Source organism: Brassica oleracea, chromosome C5 (genome assembly GCF_000695525.1).
Source record: "Brassica oleracea var. oleracea cultivar TO1000 chromosome C5, BOL, whole genome shotgun sequence".
Lineage (NCBI taxonomy): Eukaryota > Viridiplantae > Streptophyta > Magnoliopsida > Brassicales > Brassicaceae > Brassica > Brassica oleracea.
Genome location: NC_027752.1, coordinates 27169987 through 27188638, shown reverse-complemented (window position 1 = coordinate 27188638; position 18652 = coordinate 27169987).

Below are 18652 nucleotides of genomic sequence, written 5' to 3'. Positions count from 1 at the left end.
TTAACTCCAAAGTTCCTGACCTGGCCATGAGATATATCATCACCTCTCTAGTCTCTCCAGGATGAAACACAAAGCTCTGCAGTCCTTCTTCATGTCTCAGCAACATCTTGGAACTTTCCTCACTGCATATGACTTCTAAGGCAGATGATTTCTCCACTTTGTTGAGTTTGCTGTTAAATGCTTCTCTCCAGGATGATCCTACCCACGTCCTTCTCATGAACATGAGACCATGTACTCTCAGTTTAACATCCTTCTGGTCAGGTGGTCGTGTGGTTTGGTCCCCATACTCATTCTCAAGCTTTGGCATCTTTTTAACCACAGCAAGTTTCTGTTTTGTTGATCTCAGCTGGTTCTGATCAGTTATGGGCCTGATCAAGGGCGTGTTACCTCCTGTTTCTCCTCTATTTTTGCTGCAGATACTCAAGATCACACCATCCTCTCTCCCTTCAAAAAGATTTGACCTCAAATCTTGTTTTTCAGGAGTGAAGAAACCTTGCAGATCAAGCTTGTATGAAATTGTTTTCTGCACCAGATTGTTGTTACTTCTTATACTAACACTGAAGCTTCCTCCTGGTTCAAAAACAAAGTGTTGCAGACCCTTGAAAAACCTCAGATGCTCCACAAGATTGAACTGAACACATACAAAAGGCTGGATCAGTAAATCACAAGAAAAAGATCTAATGAATCCACCTTGTTCAATCAAAGTCTCAAGTAACTCTTTATGAACTACAAGCGCCTCATCAAGTTCTTCTTCTTCTTTAACCTTGTTTTGGTCGTGAATAAGACCACACAAAGCTCCTGGTACGTGCTCCTCTAGCTGTAGTTGAATGGCTGAATGTTCTCCTTGAAAAGGAATGGCCAATGCTGGTTCAATCTCTGGTATCTTCACAGCCGGTTTTGCTGCAATCTTTTCTTTCTCCTCAACTGGTGCCTTCTGATAACAAGTTAGCTCATCATCTCCTGATGCTGGACGTGGGACTGGCCTCTGTTGTGGTTTTTTTTTAGTCACAGCAGTGAGTGATTCAGCTATCATGTTCCTTAGGTTTTCTTTGAACTGTGTGCTCTGCATATTGTCAAGATAATCAAGATGTGTTTGCAGTAGCTGCGGCTTTCGTTGTGCCTCACGATCATAGCAGTTCTGTGGCTCTTCTCTGGATAACCTAACACGTGCTTGAGATGATCTAGATTGGATTGGCAACCGTTCCAGATCAGTTTGACCATACCTCTTTGCTACAAACCTTTTCTTCATGACAGACTTCATCTCATACCAAGAAGAAATCTGCAACTCTCCACAGCGTTTCCTGTTGTTAGCAATCTGATACCACCAGTCAAACGCATACCCTCTTAAACCAGTAGTTGCTAGATGTAACTTCTTCTCCTCAGTGTGGTTGTGGAAGTTAAAAAGGAAATCCACATCCTTTTCCCATTCTGGATATGTGTCTGGATCAAACTCTCCATAGAACAGTGGAATTTTGATCTCTTTTCTTTTTCCTTGCAACAGCTTCCTTGTTGCTGGTTGTTCAGCCTTCTCATCATGTTTTCTATAAGAATACATAGAAGATTGCTGGATATATGATGAAACACGTGGTCCTTGGTTAAGATAATCAAACCCTAAACCTTCAAGAGGCTCTGATACCACTTGGTGCGGCCCTGATAGGCTGTCTAGTCCCTGAATCACTTGAAGGGGCGTGGGTGAAAGGATCAAGAGATTGTAGGTTTCTTGGATGGCGGATGGACTTCACCTTCGTGCTATGGATTGCTCAGAGGTTGTTTATGCTACTCCTGAGACACAGGGGCGTCCTGCTTGATGTCTAGGATGGATCACAGAAGATTAACTCTCCCTTAGTGTGATATAAACGTTCACCACTTGTGAACAAAGGAGACAGTGTCGTCTCAAGACTGGTTTGCACCAAAAAGAAGTTATTGATAAAAAGAATGATTGAAAGTTACATGGACGTGGTGCTGCTGTTTAAAAGCATAAAACATAAAACCCTAAGCCTAAACCAATGTGGTTTAGGAAAACCAAAACCAAATCCTATTGCTAATTGATTTAAAACACCAAACCGACTCCTAATGGGTTTATAAAGCCCAAAACCTCTTCCTAATGAGTTTACATAAATAATAAAACCAAATACACTTAAAATAGACCATAATGGTCGTGCATAATCATATTGGGCCAATCATAAACCAAGCTGGCTTGTCCTTCCACTTTTTGGGCCGATAAAGGCCTTTTTCGAACAACTCTTTCTTGGGCTCGATCCATCTTGTTCCAGGTCCGACCAAGCTGCTCCTTATGCTCATTTGGATGATAAAGGTCCTCATCATGTTCCAGTTCCTGCTCTGGTTCTCAATCTTCCATTTCCAACTCAATTCTCGCATATGTCGGTTTGACCAGTCCATTTCTCGATCAGACTGAATCTCCCATTCCATTTCCTGTCTAACCAGCTTCATCCTATCCATTTCCTTGTCAATCAGGGTTGTCACAGGTCGTCCATGATTGTTTAAAGTCAGTCCATGCTTTATAAAGGCCACATCAAGGCCCATAGCCTTTTCTCGGTCCAGTACCTCATGGATCAAGCCTTTTAGCTTTCCATAAAGCTCATCAGGTCGTGTCAAGATCCATTTCCTAGCTCCTTCTCTCCTTGACTTCATGTTCTTTAGTATGGAGCTGATCAGGGTCACACCAGTTCCTCTCTTATCTTCTTTACTTATAACACGTTATCACCACGAAGCTTTACCGACTTTGAGCTAATAGGTATAGATTTTATTCTGTTATATTTTAGTCTATATCCAATCCTTTTTCAAATCATGTTTATTATCAATTCATGGTTTGTAAGAATGGATTTGTACACAGTATGAGCTTAGGAGCTTTAGTAGACAATATTGATTTGCCGTGGAAAGAAAATCATTCGATCAAAGTGAGATCTTGTAGCCAAGCTAATGCTCAATTTGTTATATTTGATATTCGTGTGATTTGTTTTTATTGTAACATATGATTATTACTCGACACGGTTGCATATAATTTGCTTTGTATAGTGATAATTAGTCATACAACTGCACATCGTTATTGTTTATTGCGCATGACGTTCTGGTACAATTTAATCTTGCTCTTAACAATAAAGCATATTTTTATTACGGTTGCAACTTGCATGTTATTAGTATCATGGTAAAATTGTTTAATCTGAGCACGAGATTTACAGATTGTATTATCACATGTTACTGGATTTTGTTTATTGGCTTTGATATTTTGTTGATCATCTAGTCATCACCTTGTTAGTCAAATTTGTTAATCAATTGAAATCTTAGTACTGGTTTACCTGTTTGGTTAAAATAATATTGTGAATATATTAAGAGTTGTTAGTGTTCATTCACACAGCTGAGTGTTTTTGAGTGAATTATTATAACTCAATCTTGTTAATATGGTGAAGTTTATCGTTTACTTTTTCTGCTTAGTTAACCATATTGATTTTGTTAACTAAACCTAGTTGATTTATTCTGACCGTATATATTTGAATAGATAATCATATACTGTTAATAGTTTTTTTTTGTTTTTTTTTGCGGCAAACGGCTATTCTATTACTCAAACTTGAGGTGGTCTGGAAGCAAGACCGGAATAGAACAACCAATAAAACATAAAGATCTATGAAAAGAACATCCATTCCTAGATAACGAATCTGCAATCTCATTTTGCGTCCTTGGAAAGTAGCTGATCTTGAAGTCCGAAAAACACAACCGAAGAGTTTGAATGATTTCCAGCTCAGTTGAGAAGTTGGGCCAAGCTTGTGGCTATTCTATCATTGCAATCAGATCCTTACAGTCCGTCCCAAACCTCTGACAGGTCGAGTATTGTATCATACTCTCCATTGCCCACTGTAGCGCCTCCAGTTCCGAGTGTAAAGCTGTCTCCCTCCTCCTCAAGTTCCTTGACCCCATGAGTTGGATCTTCCCCATGGTATCCTTCCAAACTCATCCCATTCCACTAAACTGAGCTGTGGAGGTCCATGAACCATCTACCATACAAATATTACCCAAGCTTAAGGCTTGTGTTTCTTCATCAATCTGTACATGTGGCGGAACTGGTACAGTGTCTCTTGCATTGTACCAAGTTTGGCACTCACTCTCTGCATACCTGACTAGTTCCAATAGATCTATGTCTATGCCTCTAAACAACTTATCATTCCTAGCTTTCCAGATGTACCAAATTATCCAAGGATAAGGATCTCTATCATTTTCTGGCTCCAGAATACCATTCTTTCTCCAAAAAAGATAGTTCATATTAGCATAAATACTTGATACAGGGAATATTTGAGAGCTCGACGGTGTTGATGATAATTCCCATGCTTGTAAGGCCGGTGGACACTCAAAGATAGCATGAGTAACGGTCTCTTCTGGCACTCCACATCTTGGGCAGTAATTATCACAGCGCATATTGCGGCGTACCAGATTCCTTGTTATTGCTACATGTCCTGATATTATTTGCCATATAAGATGACAGATCTTTTGTGGCGCATTCACCTTCCAAGCAAAGGCTTGAAGTTTTGTTATGCTGGGTTGTAGAACTTCTATATCCTCCTCATCTCTCATCAAGTTTGTAGAAACCCAATATCCCGACTTGACAGTATAATGTATGTTCTTTGTGTAACTCCAGCAAAATGTATCACGTCGATGGCTAGGGCTTATGGCCAAACTCGGAATCATTGGAATATGTTACATACTGTTATTCAAATCACACGAATATCAAATATACATACTGATTACAGCAGCTAATTGTTTGGTTTGAAAAAAAAAAGTTATTCAAGTTGGTTTAGATGACTATTACTTTATGTGCATAAATGTTTTATATTGAAGATCTTTATGTCAGATCTTCAATTGCCATTTTACCTCTATTATCGGGATAAGTATTGTTTACCTATCATGCTTAATATTGATTTATAGTCGAGTAAAATTTGATTAGATAAATTAATGTATACATGTCATCTGATTTTGTTTGAATATTCAATGAAAGATAGTCAATATTAAGATGGTTAATGACATGATAGATAGTAAACGGCTAGTCAATAAAATAGTTACTACAATAATATTATCTACTTTTAATGTAGTAAAATACTTGTGATAATACATATCTCTATATAATTTGACATATATATTTTATTATTATATTTCACTACCATTATATATATCAGAGTTTTAAGCTTAAGGTTTGATTTTAAAAGATCCATGAGTTTGGAGAGAATCCAAAGAAAGGTATAATCACCTGAAGTGATTACCTAAAGCTCATTATGTATTTGCATCTAAAAAAATTACAAGACCAAGTCTGTAACTAAATTTAACTATGTTGGATGTTAAGTTTAAAAGTAGTTTTTCTTGAAAAAATTTTTAAAGATGCATATGTATTGGAAAATACAATATTTTACACAATTAATGTTGTCCAGCAGACTGAGAAAAGAGATTAAAGAAGTTTATACTTGTATCTTGTCTTCTTGAGACTCCGAAAATCAATAAGCTATTGATGTAAGATAATAAATCACGTCTAGTTGATTATGATCATTCTCTTGAAGAGAATATAACATTTTAGATTGAGAAAGAAAATCCACATGAATAGTATTGGTCAAGAAAGTGAACATAAAAGTGGGTGTATGATCCCACTCAAATTATCCTAAGGAGTGAATTACTCTCTCAAATAAGAGGTTCAGTTGTAAGACTTAGTGATCTAATCCACGAGGAGCTAGGGAACCTAATAAATCTAATCAGAGTGATTAAGCTAGGTTGATTATGATTAAATGTAAAAAGCAGGTTTGAGAGCAAGGCAGTTGCTCGATTGATTTGATTGGGTTTTGGTACTTAGATGAAATAGCTAGACTTAGGGTTTCTATCCATGTAATCAGGATTATAATCCTACAGATGTCTAACAAGTTGCATGCATGATATTATAGAGCTCAAACACTTATAAACAAACCGATCGGAGTTCGCTTTCTAGGTTTGTCTATTGACCAGATATAAGTGTTGATCGATGATTCTGAAGGAATATCGATCGATACACTTGTTGTACCGTTGATCGATTATTCTATAGGAATATTGATCGACGCGTTCTTAGTCAAGCTTTACGCGTGGGTTGAATTTTGCTTACTAGGCTTCCTAGATCAGCTTTCACCTTACTCTAGCAATCCTAGCTCAATTAGGACGAATTCAGGGTGAGATGCAAGTGATGACTTGAGTCTACAACTCCTAGGGCAAGTTCTCGCTAGCTAAACTAGAAACATGCATTAATGACAATCCTAATGATGAATTTCACAACTTAGCAATCTATAGTTGGTCTAATCCCTCATAACCTATTTAAACCCTAAACCTAACAATAGAACAACTTAGACATGGCTAAGCAATTCATAATACCAATTAGGTATAAAAACTGCATAGACAAATAGATAGATATTAATGGAGTTCCAATCACAAATCTCTTTGGATCTTCTCCCCAACTCTACTAAAATCCTAGAAAACCTTTTGCCGTGAAAATAAGAAAATAATAAAGCACACTTTGCCTCTAACATGTTGGCAAGCTATAAATATTAGGTAGGGATAATCTTGTAAATTGGTGAAGTCTTGAGCTCTAAGTCGGCTGGAACCAAACGGGCTTCTGCGCGCTTCGCTGTCGATCGATGTCACAGGATGTGCATCGATCGATTGTTGCCTCTGAATGTCGACCATTGGTCTTCCTCGATTGTCAGCTCGGATGCTTTCTCCAATTATCTCCAAAATGCTCCAAAATCATCACTTTCTTCCAAATCACTCTTGATCCTATAAATATACTAAATAGACTCTTAAACATAATAATTAGTTATTAAAACACTTATAAACCATGTTGCTATGAGTCCTGGATCATCTTCGATTCTTCTGGAAGACGTATGTTGCTTTATAACTGGAATTGGATCATAGTAGATGTGTGGGTCTATGAGCGTCAGGCACAACTGGTTGGTTTGCATGTTGCATACTGCTCCTACTGTTGATAAAAAAAGCTCTTCCAAGTAACAGAGAAGAGTTCCAGTTCAGCTTGATATCCTAGACATGGAAATCGACTGGAACTAGGGCACTACCAATCTGCACTTCAAGGTCTCTGATAATTCCTCCTGATCTCCTCTGAGAACAATCCACAAATGTGAATGATTCCTTCGAAGGCTTCACTTTCAGACTTAGATGGTCTGCCATAACCCTAGGTAAGATTCTGACGGATGCTCATGTGTCACGCAATGCATGTGGGAACTCAGTACCTTTGACCAGACATGGTATTGCAAACTTCCCGGGATCACTCTTCTTCTTCAGTGTAATCATATTCTTCATCTTATCTCTGGCCTCATAGAACATTATCCTAATGTCCTCTTCAGTCTCCCTAGTCTCTCTGAAGAACATCCACAATCTGTGGGTAAAGTAGGTCTCCTTGAATAGTTTCTCCAGTGGACTCCTAAGGACTCTCTTTCGAAAACTTTCCATCTCCTTCTCATTAGCTCGCCTCTTCAGATGCTTGGCAACCTTTTCCTTTTTCTTCCTTAATGTTCTCCCCATAGGAGACTTATCAAATTCCATAGGCGCTGTTGCATCCTCTGAATGTGTACTGGTGGTCTCTGGTGGGTTAGCTGAAGGTTTGGGTTGTGGCCTGAGTGCATTGATTCGGGCGATGTCTATCTTTGGTAACTACACTCGGTATGTGAGAGGTGCTCGTCGATCGATGGATGCTGGAGTTTGTCGATCAATGGCGGTCTCTCGTTGTCGATCAATGGCGGGCTCTGTTTGCCGATCGATGTTGACATAAACAGGGCTGGGCGGATGTGGGTGTCTTGCTGCGAACTCCTTGTGAGTCATGATCCTCACGGCATTGCACAATGCAGTCGACTCTATAGGTGTCGTCGATTGATGCTCTGGTTGAATTCCGTCGATCGGTTATGGTTGAAGTCCGTCGATTGATGTTCGAAGTCTGACGTCGATCGACACCAATGCGATCCGCCGAAACTCATCAAACTCTCTACTTTGAAATCTCCTTCTTCCAGCTTCTCATGCTTCACCACTTGCCATAAATCATCATCTATGATGGCATTCACCTGGTGTTTCATTACATCATCTCCTACCCCCCTTGTTAAGGTTTCTTTCCTCTTAACAGCTTCTCATGTCGGAACTACCTGCATCTCTAGCTTCTTCACATGAGTGCTCAAAGTCTCAAACTTTGTATTCAGGTTGTTGTAGACGTAATCAATCTTCCCATTGAAGTCCACCGTCATGCTCTGTTGTCCTTCAAGAACCTTATCAAGCATTGCTTCAATCTTTCTATCCTGAGTAGGTGGTGGTGGCTTCTGGTAAGATGAGTATTCATAACTCATGTTGTTGTTGTAGTTGTTGCTGTAGGGCTTCTGGTACTGCGAATTCTCGTTGAAATTACTCCTCTGTCCATTGCCATAGAAGTTTCTGTTCCCACTCTAGTTTCCAGAATCCTAGAATCCAGTTCCACTGATGAAGTTCACATCTTCCTCTACTTCTTCTCTACCCTCCGTATCTACAGCATATGCATCCTCTACTAAGCAAACCTGCTTCCTGAGAAGCTTGTGAATACTGTCCAGCTTTGCTTTCACCTCATCCATCTGGTCCTTCCCAAGGATGGCTGCAGATCTCTTTCTCTCAAAATCAGTATTCTTGGTGTTATTGCTGGATGCCAAGTTCTCAATAACTCTCACAGCCTCTTATGGATTCCTAGTGTTGAAGTTCCCATCGCTGGAAGCATCAAGAGCCATCTGATACTGCACTGTGATGCCTCTGAAGAAAGTACTGAGCAGCTGTACTTCATTGAATCCATGGTGTAGACAATCTCTCTAGTAAGACTTGAATCTGATCCAGAAGCTTCTGAATGATTATGTAGGCTCATACGCGAATGTAGCAATCTTGGTCCTCAAGTCTTCAGCACGCGCCTAATCAAAGAAGTTGCGCAGGAATGCGTTCTTGGTGTCGGCCCAGGATGTAAGAGATCCTGGTGGTAACTACTTAAGCCAATGCGAAGCTTCTCCAGCAAGTGAGTACCTGAAGAGCTTGCAAAGTAGGTAGTCCTCAGGGACTCCATTGACTTTGATAGCAGATATAAGATCCTTGAACTTCTCTAGATGGTCCATAGGATGCTCGTGAGATAACCCACAGTAGGGTGTCTGTCCCACGAGTGTGTAGTACTACGGCTTCAACTCGAAATCGCCTCTCTAGATAGCTGGAGGACGAATAGCTGATATGTTGGCATGGAACTGATCTGGACGGTTGTATTCAGCCAACGTTATGGGTTGAGCAGCCTCATCTACAGGTTGAGTAGCTTCTGTTGCATCAGTATTGGGCTCAGGGAATACAGCCCCTTGAGCATCTATCCTCTGACCTTCTGCATTACGCAGATGACCCTCCTGGTCATGCAGGTTTTCATTATCATCTCGTACAAGAATTAAGGTCGCAACCACGTCTCGCGGCTCAGTATTGATCGATGTTCGGACTGAAGTATCGATCGATGTCAGATGGAAGATATTGGTCGATAGGAGAGTAGCTTCGGTCGATGGGGGTGAGCGAGTGTCGGTAGAAGAGATTGGTGTCTGGGTCGACGGTGGTTGGCGAGAATCGAGCGACGAACTAGTGTTGTTTTCGATAGATGAGGAGCATCTTCCTTTGCGGATTGAACGTTCCAAGCTTGCAGGATCTGATGAGAATAGCAGTTGAGTTTCCTTGTTGCTTCTGGTACTGCTGGGCATGCACCTGAAAAGACAAGAAAAAAATTTATGTCAGAAAGTGGTTTTAAGAAGTAACCTAGACTAGATCTATAGGCGATCAAAGCTCCTCGGCAACGGCGCCAAATTTGATCTCACTCAAATTACCCTAAGGAGTAAATTACTCTCTCAAATAAGAGGTTAAGTTGTAGTACTTACGGATCGAATCCACGGGGAGCTAAGGAACCTAATAAATCTAAATAGAGTGATTAAGCTAGGTTGATTATGATTAAATGTAAAAAGCAGGTTTGTGAGCAAGGGAGTTGCTCGATTGATTAGATTGGGTTTTGGTACTTAGATGAAATAGCTAGACTTAGGGTTTCTATTCAGGTAATTAGGATTATAATCCTACAGATGCCTAACAAGTTGTATGCATGATATTATAGAGCTCAAACAATTATAAACAAACCGATCTGTGTTTGCTTTCTAGGTTTGTCTATTGACGAGATATAAGTGTCGATCGATGATTCTAGAGGAATATCGATTGATACACTTGTTGTATCGTCAATCGATTATTCTATAGGAATATCGATCGACGCGTTCTTAGTCAAGCTTTACGCGCGGATTGAATTATGCTCACTAGGCTTCCTAGATCAACGTTCGCCTTACTCTAGCAATCCTAGCTCAATTAGGACGGATTCAGGGTTAGATGTAAGTGATGACTTGAGTCTACAACTCCTAGGGCAAGTTCTAGCTAGCTAAACTAGAAACATGTATTAATGACAATTCTAATGATGAATATCACAACTTAGCAATCTATTGTTAGGGCTAATCCCTCATAACCTATTTAAACCCTAAACCTAACAATAGAATTACTCAGACATGGCTAAGCAATTCATAACCGCCATTAGGTATAAAAACTGCATAGATAAATAGATAGATATTAATGGAGTTCCAATCAAAAATCTCTTTGGATCTTCTCTCCAACTCTACTAAAATCCTAGAAAACCTTTTGCTGTGAATATAAGAAAATAATAAAGCACACTTTGCCTCTAACATGTTGGCAAGCTATAAATATTAGGTAGGGGTAATCTTGTAAATTGGTGAAGTCTTGAGCTCTAAGTCGGCTGGAACCAAACGGGCTTCTGCGCGCTTCGCTGTCGATCGATGTCACAGGATGTGCATCGATCGATTGTTGTCTCTGAATGTCGACCATTGGTCTTCCTCGATGGTGGCTCGGATGTTTTCTCCAATTATCTCCAGAATGCTCCAAAATCATCACTTTCTTCCAAATCACTCCTGGTCCTATAAATATACTAAATATACTCTAAAACATAATAATTAGTTATTAAAACACTTATAAACTATGGCTAAAAGTGGGTAAAATTCATGGCCTATCAGTGTAGACGTGAATTACAGATATAAGTAAGGTCAAAAGCCAAAGAGTTTCTTTATAGAACTCATATTCTCACTTGAAGCTGAGAAAATAAAGATGGTAGAAGAGATATGATTCTATCATTTCAAGATGAAAGAAAATTATTGTGAGTACAATAAAAGGTAGCATAAAGCTTACAGACTATTTCAAGAAGAGGATACATATATGCTCCAGAAGAGTATATAATATTATTCCACATAAAATGCAATTTAAAATCCTTATTGTATTTTTATAAGTCTCAAAAGTTAGAAGGATCTAAGAAAGAATACATGACCCATGTAGGGTATGTTGTTGATTCAAAAAAAATAAGATTTATTCGAGATTGATAAACTTGTAGTATTATCATCTCGAGGGGAAGAGTTAAAGAATCTCACATTTTATGATAAGTGAAACATCCAGAAGATTATGTTTGCACTAAAACTAAGATTGATGAATCATTCTCAAATTAAATCTGAGATTTTGAGACACTTATGTTGAGACAATAAGCAAAAGAAATGATATTTACATTTCAAATCAGAAATATTTCTCAAGGCAGTATAAATATTTTAGAGAAAGTATCTATAGCCTCTTACATATTGTAGTACACAAAGATTAGTGTAATGGAGCTAAAAATATAGTAAACCAGAAGTTTACAAAATATTTGGCCTGAACCTGTTAGACCATTTTAGTTTAGTAATGATGCGAAAAGAGATAAAGATTTATGTGAATATTCATTGAAAAAACAGAAGATTCTTGCAAATGATTTCACATATGTTGCTTGCTTATAATATAAAATGGTAATACGGTTTTCACCAGCCAAAAAGAAGTAATTGGCATGAATAAAGGAGATGTTGATGGACTGATCACCCACTATGCATCTTTACAATATTGGTGAATTCACGTCTTAAAAGTCTTGGCGACTATAGCAAATTCTCTAGGATAACTATTAAACATTTGAGCAACACTAATTTGCATCAAGCCAACAAGTAATGACTAGTTCTCCCTGTAATTGGTATTGAGTCATAAACCAACCATTTTCCAACTGAGAATGTTGGATATGCGGTATACATTCCAGTTGCTCTACATAGAGCTTAATTAAGATGTGTTTTCAAATGAAGTTGGAATTATTTGTTGGATACAAAACTCCATTCATACTTAAGAATTTCGAGCCATCCCCGAAGGATATAAGTAAGACTCGATTTGAATGCTAAAATTGAATTAGCATTTCCAACATAAGGGGGAGAAAATAAACAGCTGGAAAGTAAAATAAGTCGAAATGAATTATCATTGATCCTCAGACTAAAGATAATGTGAAGTCCAAAGATGATTCAGTTATAGAGCTTAGTAAAGCAGTTGCCAGACACATTTATTGACCCAAATAAATAGAGTGATCAAGTCACAATACCAGCCGTAAATGCTCCAATGAGAATTGATGTTCTAGAAGAACAATATCAAATTGCTAGTAAGTCTACCACGCTTGTAGACATGTTGGTTCCAAAGATAACAATCCTCGTAAATGAAAAGGAGCATAAATTAATAATGGTCAAGAGGAGATAAAGTTTTAAATGATCTCCAGAAGAGACATTAAACATGACTGAAAGAAATCCAGGTACCTGAGACAATGAAGAGATTTCAATATGTTATGTCATGTATAGAATAAAATGGAACCAATAGGCAGATCGACGTCGATGATATTTATGTATGCAAAGTAGCAGTTGATATGATAAATGAGAAAGAGGATAATAAAAGAAATTTTATTGAAAAGTGTACACAAAGAAATGATTGGCCAAATCAGAAAGAAGTAATAGACAAAATACAAACTCTTGTGAAAGAGAAAAGTATTTGGACCAGTAGTTCATATACTAGAAAGTGTAAAACAAGTGGGAAATGATTTGTTGCTCATTGAAAGATCAATATGGAACTACTTGTGAGTTATAGTCTCATGTGGTAGATGCAACTACTTTCAAGTTCATTATTATTCTCACAATAAAGGAAGGATTTAAATTATACGACCCACTGGAAACTTATAATCCCTAAGAGATAGAATCCCTAAAATATATAAACCTTGAAAGATTGTTGATATCAAAAATCATGTTCCCGAGAACTCTAGCTATTCGATCGAAATATGTTTTATGGGATATATGAAATATTTGAAGTTAATAAATACATCTTTGTATTTATCAAGAGATTATAGATCAATAGAATCACTGATTTGAATATAATCAAAAACTCCTGAAGAGCTATAGAAAAATTGTATTTTGGAAGAAAGCTCTTGACGATACCATATTCTCTTTATGTATTCCTAACTGGAAGTTTAAAAATGAGATGTTATCATAAAAATCCTTAAAGGAATGTATTTAAGATGCTCATACATGTTTGGGTCTGAAGTACCATACTAAAATAAAATATTAGTAAGTTACTAATCTTTCATGATTGAAAGATGTGATTTCATATGACAAGAGAGTCATAAAAGTAACTTTTATAATAAGAGCATGAATAACTCGTATGTACAAGATAAATGATTAGATGAGTGTATGTAGAGAGATATGTGGTTTGAAATCCAGATAGACCAAGAAATGATTGTCTATGTCAAAAGAGAATTTTGGACCAGAAGTCTAAAAACTCTATATATATTATGATAGGAATCAAAAGAGTTATTCTCCTGAGCTTAATTTTCGGAAGAGTTATATTTGATCAGAATGTATATCCTGAAGATATTAATTCCAAGGGAAGAAATATGAAAGTATGTGTGGTTGTACTCTTTTTCCTCGTCAAAGTTTTTGTTTTATCCCACTAGATTTTTCCATGACAAGGTTTTAACGAGGCAACAAAGAACACACAAATGATAGACAATCGAAAGAATTATTATAATTTCAAAGTTGAAAGTCTATCACAGATCTAAAGTCTTTGAAGTCAAAAGAATCGAAGAAAAGGATCAAATCATATCAAGACTCATACACTGCAGAAGAATCGTGATATTCGTCCTACAAGTTCGTTCAAGTGACAATTTCTCTGACTTATTCACCAAGGCGCTGACCACTGTTCCTATCAAGAAGTTAGTTCATCTTATCAAACTAAGTCTTCTCAAAGATCTTGACGTATATACACATGAGGAGAAGTCATTATGCGTTGCACTCTTTTTCCTTTACCATGGTTTTTCCCACTGGATTTTCCTGAAAAAGTTTTTAAGAAGACAGCATCTACGGCGTTTTGAAAAGTAATTTAGTATAATGGACATCAATGGGAAGTGTTATGAATATTATGGTGATGTTCATATGGAAAGTCCTATATATACTTATTCTCCACTCCATATTAGACTTTCTTCCTAATCTATTGTAATCATATATAAATGACTCAATATACAATGAATAAAATACATCAGTTCCTCTCTTCTTTTCTTTACTTATTACACAAGTAAGATTATTTTTTTTGTCTTCAAGAGCATATGCAAACTTTTGTCCTCTCTTTCTTTTGGACAGAGATATCCAATCTTATCTCTTACTCTCCCTTTAGCAACAATCAATTGACACAAATCTGAAATATTAACAAGATTAAAAGATTATTGAGTTGAATGTTTAATTATAACCTTGAATTTTTTTTTTTTGAAACACCTTATAACCTTGAATAAATATGAAAATTAAGAGATAAGAGAAATCCAACTAATACCCGATTCAAAATAGTGATGAATCGGATTCCTATTCACAAAGCACCACTTCTTTTTCATGAATATTTTCCTTATTCCTTTATCTTCCAAAACTTCTTCATCTTCACTTAAGGTTTATGTAATTCATCTAATTCAAAAATACAAAAATATGTTTGAATCGATTAATTATCATGTAACGACCCGGTTCTATCAAAACCGGTTTGATTTTAGTTAACCATAAATTATTATTAATATCAAGTCCGGTGGTCGTTCCACTATGCGTTTTGGTGTGTGTATATACTCACCACGTAAGCCTCCACTTCTCCACAAACCCTCGCCGCACACCTTCACATCTCCATATTCCAATCACCCCTTGAGACATCGATTTTCACAAGTCACCATCACAGCCATTGTATTTGATGTCAATGGAGCCTCATGTTGTTGTCGTTGGTGATTTACAATGGAACTTAGAGGATTAGACATGGAGAAGAGACGCAAGTAATGGAGCCACCGCGTCATGACACTTCCGGTGCCGATCTACATTTTAACCAACCGTGAGCCATTGGGGGAGAGGTCAATGTCACCGTAGAGCCATGACATTGCTGTCCGAGCCATCGCAAGTCACCGCCGTCAAGATCCGAGCAATAACCTTACGATCTCCACCTTGCTTGCTCAACAAGCTTCTTTTCTTCACTTGGCTTGGTCGCTCACCAATGACGTAGCCACCTTAATCAGCCATGAAACTATGCATGAGGTTTAAGTGTCATTCCCATGTTCTTGTACGATCACATGACCTTTGGAATGTTTCTTGTGTTACAAGCAACATCAATAGCATAAGCACTAATCGTGTCATGCCATGCGCAGGAAGAAACATGGAACTAGGTGAGAATTATTTGATAAATAATTCATGCTAAAGCCTAGACTGACAGACATATTTGTTTACGATCCAGCTTCAATTTTGGCTAAGGTGAGGGTGTTTTCCCGAACTTCTCTTACACGGCTTAGGACCTCGAATAAGTATAATTTATTCTTAATATGTTATGTCTGCATGAAATCGAGCATGTCATTGCTTGTTTAGTCTTTAGGTTCTTTGCTTAAACTGGATATAGGAATCTAGATGGTTCAACTTTGATTGTTTCATTTAGAATTGGTGAATAAAAATAGTTGTTTTATTAAGATTTATGAGATTGTTTGAGACGGATACAGAGACTTAGAGAGACGTACTGATGTATGCCGGATTGTATGGAGGTTACGGCCAGCTATAGTCGACCGGTTGAGCCGTAACCTAGCGGTGTCGAAAAATCATCTACGGGCGTGTGTTACCGATCACATATTCGGTGTGTGTGTGACCGAGCACGTATTCGGTGGTGTTTCTGGCCTGTTAGTGGGCAGCGAGTGTGCACCTCGCTAGGACTATTGTTTGATCTCTGGGTACTTTAGGTACCGTGTTTGACATTTATTAGGGTTAAATTATATTTATTCGGAGTGCTCTTTCCGGGTCAATGGACTTCGGATTTAGTATCCCATACATCACTGAGTGACTTTTCTGTTGCTCATCCTTCTTTCTTCCCCATTTTAGGTGAGACAGATGAGTATATGATATTTGGACAGATTGGTGCTACTGAACTTTTTATTCGGATTTTTATTTGGGCTTAGGGTGAGTAGAGTTGTGTATATGGACTATTTTATTATGAGGTATTGTTGGTGGCACGATGTTCTCCCGATAGGAGGCCATGGGTGTCACATATCCTGATTGAGAAGAATACATACTCATAAGTGTATTAGTATAAAGAAATCATAAAGAAAGCGAAGACAACCTTTACATGTTCTTCTTAATACAGTTTTTGTTTGTAATCCTTGGAGATGTCGATGTCTTGATCGCTCTCTATCGGATTGGCCTTTTTTTTTTTTTTGTGTTCCGTTTCAGGTTGATCGGTTGAGCATCGTCATCTAGAAGGTAATTTTTTAAAAAATTGTGAAGCAAAAGATTTTCTTTTAATCAAGGAAACGGTCATACTTAATATCTGTCTTTTACTAAGTATTTTTTTTTTGTTTGAATAATCGAGGCTAGCCCAGTTTGAAGCACGACTCATCACTATTTTGAATCATATTTAGACCAATATTAATAACTACTAGCAGCTGACAAAATAAAAGCCCGTATTAAGAAGCACAATACATTAACAAAAAATAACCAAGTTTAATAATATTACAAATTTTATTAAAAACAAACATGTGCAAATCGCTTTTTAATTACAAGTCTTGAAATATACAATCATAAATTAATTATATAAGTGTTTCCAATACTTGGCCATTTGAAAAATAAATTCGTTCAACTCAAACAACATTTCAAGACCATCAATATTTAATATATTTCGCCCTGTAAAAAACAATACAAATAAATACATGGTGTACCATTTAGATTGAACATTATCATATCAAACTTTTGAATTATGTGTGTTTCTAATAAAAATGACATTCGGTTAAAGTAAAACAATAATCTACAAAAAAAAAATTAAAATATTTACCGAAACATAAAACCATCATTTTTTGGACAAAAACCCACAAAAAAAAAACTAAGATATGTGATTTACACTATAGATTGGAGCATTATGATATAAAACTTATAAACAAGATGTTTTCAAATTAAAAAAAATATAATAAATTTTATCAAATAGTCAACAAATATATATATTTATCAAAAGACGCAGATTAAAATCTAGAAAATTTTATAAGAAAAGACAATTCTTTATGCATGGAATAGATTTTTGTACATAGGTCACATAATTAATACCTATACTATTAAAGGGAATCATCCCAAAAATCTATTTATAAAAAGTTGTTGGACTCATTCATTAGATATTTAACATGTTACTTCATATTTGCTTTAGTCAACAATTAAATATATAACTTTTAAAGAAAATAAAAAATATTATATGTTAATAAATGAGAAAATTAGGCTAACTATTTTTCCTATCTTTTACAAACTACCATATATTTTTTTTTCTTTTGAAACTTCAAACTACCATATTTTCATGCAGTCTATTTCACCAGCTCTACAAAATAATTTATTTCATTTACAGCTGTTGGTTTTCTCCCGTAGTAAACTGGTTTCCACTAACCATTTGGAAACCAACGATAAATACAAAGCATAATAAAACTGTTAAATGTGAATATACGGATAAAAGTATAAAACTAAGACTAAGGTTGGGCATATGTAAAACAAAAAATATCTTAGAATTATTATAGTAGGAAGGAAGGTCGAATTAAATTTTTTTATTAGTGAAAAGTATTTCTATATGTTGAACCAAAAACATTTCTCTCCTACTATAACACACCATCCTCATCTATTATTCCTACCGCATGAAATATATTATCACCATTAAATTATATTTTTGGTATTCGAAATTAAAATCCAATTCACTTATTTATGTCTATATATTTTCGGTTTTGACGACGGTTTGGTTCATAGGTTTTGGACAGGTAAAACTAGGGCTGTTCAATATGGAAAAACCGAACCGTACCGAACCGAACCAAACCGAAATAGATAATATGGTTTGGATTTGGTATATACCATACAAACCGAATGGATATGATTTTTAAAAAACCGTAGGATTTGGATATGTTTCGGTATATAACCGATAAAACCGAATAAACCGACTAAAACCGATAAAAAAATAGAAACATGCAAATATGTATATATTTTATAACAACGTATGAAAATCATAAGTTAATTTTTTTGCTAATAACTATTACCATATTTTTTACAGTAATAAAATAGTCATGATTTGTAAAACACTTGAACTATAATTAAATAACAATTCATCGCAAACATGCTTCTTATTTTCTTAGTCTTCTTTTGATCTTTTTGCTTTAATTTAGCATTGA